The sequence below is a fragment of the Chrysochloris asiatica genome, unplaced genomic scaffold, assembly GCF_000296735.1.
Source record: "Chrysochloris asiatica unplaced genomic scaffold, ChrAsi1.0 scaffold00114, whole genome shotgun sequence".
Lineage (NCBI taxonomy): Eukaryota > Metazoa > Chordata > Mammalia > Afrosoricida > Chrysochloridae > Chrysochloris > Chrysochloris asiatica.
Genome location: NW_006408632.1, coordinates 10,201,876 through 10,205,919, shown reverse-complemented (window position 1 = coordinate 10,205,919; position 4,044 = coordinate 10,201,876).

Here is a 4,044-nt window from a genome sequence, read left to right as displayed (position 1 = left end):
GAGGCTCTATTCCATCGGGAAGGGAGTGGGAAAGTTCCCAGGTACAATGGTTTTCCAGAGCTCTGGTAGTGTTGGTTAGAATCGGCTGCGAACCTTAAGGGCAGCAATTCGAAACTACCAGCTGTTCTGCTGGAGAAAGATGAGGCTTTCTGCTCCCGTAAAGATTTACAGCCTTGGAAACCCTGTCCAGGGTCGCTATGAGTCGGAACCAACTCCACGGCACATAACAACAATACAAGAAATGCCTCATTCTGTTTCAGACCAGAGTTCTTTTAGGAAGAACACATTATGTTTAATGATTTCTGTTTTCCTTAGATGGAGGCATAAGACACAGTGAAAAGAAGGTGTGAAGTCGAATACCCAAGGGAAAGGGTAGTTGTAAAAAGAAGATGGAAGGAGGAACTAAATTTAGCTTAAATGATAGAGGAAAGGGGAACTCAACCCAGAGGGTTCAACTTCTGAAACAGCAAAGAGAGGCACAGAAACCGCATTTGCTCCAACACAGACAGGGCCAACATGATGCCGTCTACAACTACATTGTATGTGAGTGACATTGTGAATCTCATCCTTTCTTGTCACCTACATCTCCATGCAGGTTACAAAGGCTACCACCAGGTTTGAGACTGGGCAAGATCTGCTTACAAAGAAAGTTCCACTTCCATCTTCTGACTAATGAGACAGCAGTGTCAGGGGATGAGAAGATGAATTGTAATACCCAATTCACACCAACAAAGAGAATCATGGTGTCCCCAAGAGGGTAGCAGATAGTGGCTGCTTTGAGTCTCCCTTCTCAAAAGAGAAGCCAAGGTACAATGGTAGAACTGAACTCAAACCTTTCCAGAAAGTCTCAAAAGTTTCTCTTTTATACCTTGGAGAATAAATGCAAGAGAACAGAGAGCTAGCATGCTCCCTGGTCAGGTCTCTCTGCAGGGTGGACAATGGTTTCTTGATTATCACAAATGATAAGCAGGTAAGCCAGTGGATTTTCATGTCAGTTTGAAGAAAAGTTTTATACTATATAAGCTTCTTGCTGCTCATAGAATAAAAACAATTTACCATTATTTGAAAGTCTGGCCTATGTATTTTTACTCATTGAAAGAGGCTAGTCTGATGAAACGGAATTTCCTTATAACCGTAATTCAAAAGCTTGGAAGCGATTTATCAGTGTGATGGAATTCCTTTATGGCATTAGAAAAAAATCAGTCTCAAGAAGCAAACAGATACATTTTTTAGGGTAATCATTAAACATCTTCTTAGTTCATAAATCTTTTTTTCTTTTCCTCTTGCTCCTTAAATTTCATCAAGAATAAATGTATACCATACATGATTTTTGGAACTTTAACACTAAAAACAAATGCATACACTATGGCCTTTTTTTTTTTTTAATTTAAGGTTTTTATTGTGGATTGAGTGAAAGTTTTAAGGGCACATCATCAGTTTCACATTCAACAATTCATATAACCTGTTTCATTACATTGATTATAATCCCCTCCATATACATCAATTAAAATTATTTCTCTTTATCCACTTTAGCTTTTTTTAAAAAACACACAAACAAAAAAACCCACTCAGGCATATATAATAAATTGTATCTCCAAAGGGCACCTTCTGCAAGTCTGCTTCTGGCCACCAGCTCTTAGTCCTTCTCTTATTAGTTGATGAATCTGGAGTCCTCAGCCGCTCCCCCTCTCCATGCCCCCATCTCTGCCTGCATCTCTGGCGCTGCTGCTTCTCTGAATAAGGTCCCACATTCTACTTGTGTGTTCCTCTCTTGATGGTCCCAGGGTCCTCCGTTTCTGGACTGTAAGATTAACCACTCCCCTTTTTTTGTTACAAAACCTCCACCTTCACAATTGTGACAGTTACGATTAATCATGATAACAGTTAGTTATTCTTTATTGAATCTTACGAATCTTATCCCCATCTCCTTTCACCAGACCCATCTAGACAAGATGATAACTATTCAGTGGGGACTCTTTCTTTCCCTCCCCCCGCACTCTTAACTAAGCTCCCTCTTGAAACCTTGCAAGCCAGTCCCTTCATGCCTTTATTGCCCCCTCATTTTAGACAGCCAATGTCTAAGTTGCCTGTCCCTATCTACCTTGTGCACAGAGTGAATAGCATTGAAACTTGATTTGAAGATGCTTTCTCCCTGTTGGTATTTAGAGTAACTACCGCTCTGAGTATAGGTCAGGTTCATCATGAAGATGTATCTTCTGTCACTGTAGCTGTTTCAGTCTGCTTGTCCCTTCTAGTGGGAATGTCCCACCTCACAAGGTTGTGGATGGGACTCAGGATTCCACCTAAGATCCTATACTCTGTAAGGGCTTTGCACAAGGCCCATTTCACTGGGCAAGTTGTAGAACCCCTTTTAGGTATTCCAGTCAGTTATAGGCTGAAGATGGGCTTACAAGTTTTCTCTAATCATGCTTCCCAACATTCCTTTCTATCCCACTCAAGTGTCTATTTTACAATAGTAGGCAAGGGATCTATGGCCTTTTCATATTAAATTTCTTCTCCTCTTTACTAAATACATTCCCCTGAAGGTGGAAGAAAGATGTGTCATTTGTTGAAACACTTATGTTTGCTCTGCAATATTGGTCACTGGGAATAATTAAAATATACTAATTTAGAAAAGTCAACACATATGAACTATTTTTATTAATGTGTCTAAAATAGTAAGTTTGCCTTCCTAAGTAGGGGGGAAAAGCGTCAGTGTAACAGGAGTAGTATCATTCCACTTTTTTAGATGGGAACAATTACAAGTATGTTTAAAATGAGTAAAATTATCTAACCACAAAAGGTGTTAGTAGTGTGGTTGCATAGGTGCATAGGATCACAAGTGTTTTTTAGTTTATTCTTTTTTTGTGTGCTCTCCTATGAATATGAGTGACTCTTATAATGTTTATACAAATTTGAAAAACAAAAATACCAAAGGTACATAAGCCATCTTGGATTTGATATGTATGAGTTTTCTTAGCTTACCTCCTGATGCTCTATGAGTGTTACCAACTATTCTCTCTCCCTCATTTCCCCCTTAAAACTGACACCAGTGTTCAAATGCTTCTCAGCAAGATGAGAAGGAAGGTTCCTAGGGATGGGAGGGAGAGATTTGCCTGGGAGGTAGGGCTGCAGAGTTCCCTTCGTGCCTTCACTTTGGTGCTTGACACAAAAAGATAAAGTAACGAATCCTGTCTCCCTTTCAATGCTAGCTTAGATCAGTCCCTCCACCCACATACACTCCTTTTCTCCCCTTCTCTTTCTCTCTCTTTCCCTCTGTCCTTTATTTTTGTTCACCTAAGTGTGATGCTTCTTTAGGATGTTGTTGTTTTGTTAGTTGTTGTTGAGTTGGCTCTGACTCACGGTGACCCCGTGTACAGCACGATGGAACAGTGCCCAGTCTTACTTCATCTTCATGATCACTGCACTGTGTGAGTCCATGCTATGCCTACTGAGTCAATCCCTCTTATCAAAGTTTCCCTCATTTTTTTACTTTAAGTTTTTGTTGTGGATTGAGTGAAAGTTTACAGGGCAGATCATCAGTTTTACAGTCAACAAATCATACGACTTTTTTCATCACAATGATTACAATCCCCTCCATGTACCATCAGTTAACAGTATTTCTCTCTATTCACTTTAGCTCTTTTTAAAAAACAACAACACTCAGGCATATATAATAATTTATACCACCAAAGGGCACATTCTGCAAGTCTACCTCCTGGCACCAGCTCTTAGTCCCTCTCTTCCCATGAATCTAGAGTCTTCAGCTGCTCCTTCTCTCCATGTCATCATCTCTGCTTCCATCTCTGGTGTTGATTCTTCTCTGGATAAGGTCTCACATTACACTTGTGCTCTTCTTCCTTGATGATCCTAGGGTCCTTGATATAAGATTAACTGTTTACTACTCATTTTTGTTATAAAACTTCTACCTTTACAATTGTGACAATTGCAATTAGTCATGATAACAATTACTCACTATTGAATCATAAGAATCTTATCCCCATCTCTTTTAACCAGACCCATCTAGACAAGATGAAAACTATT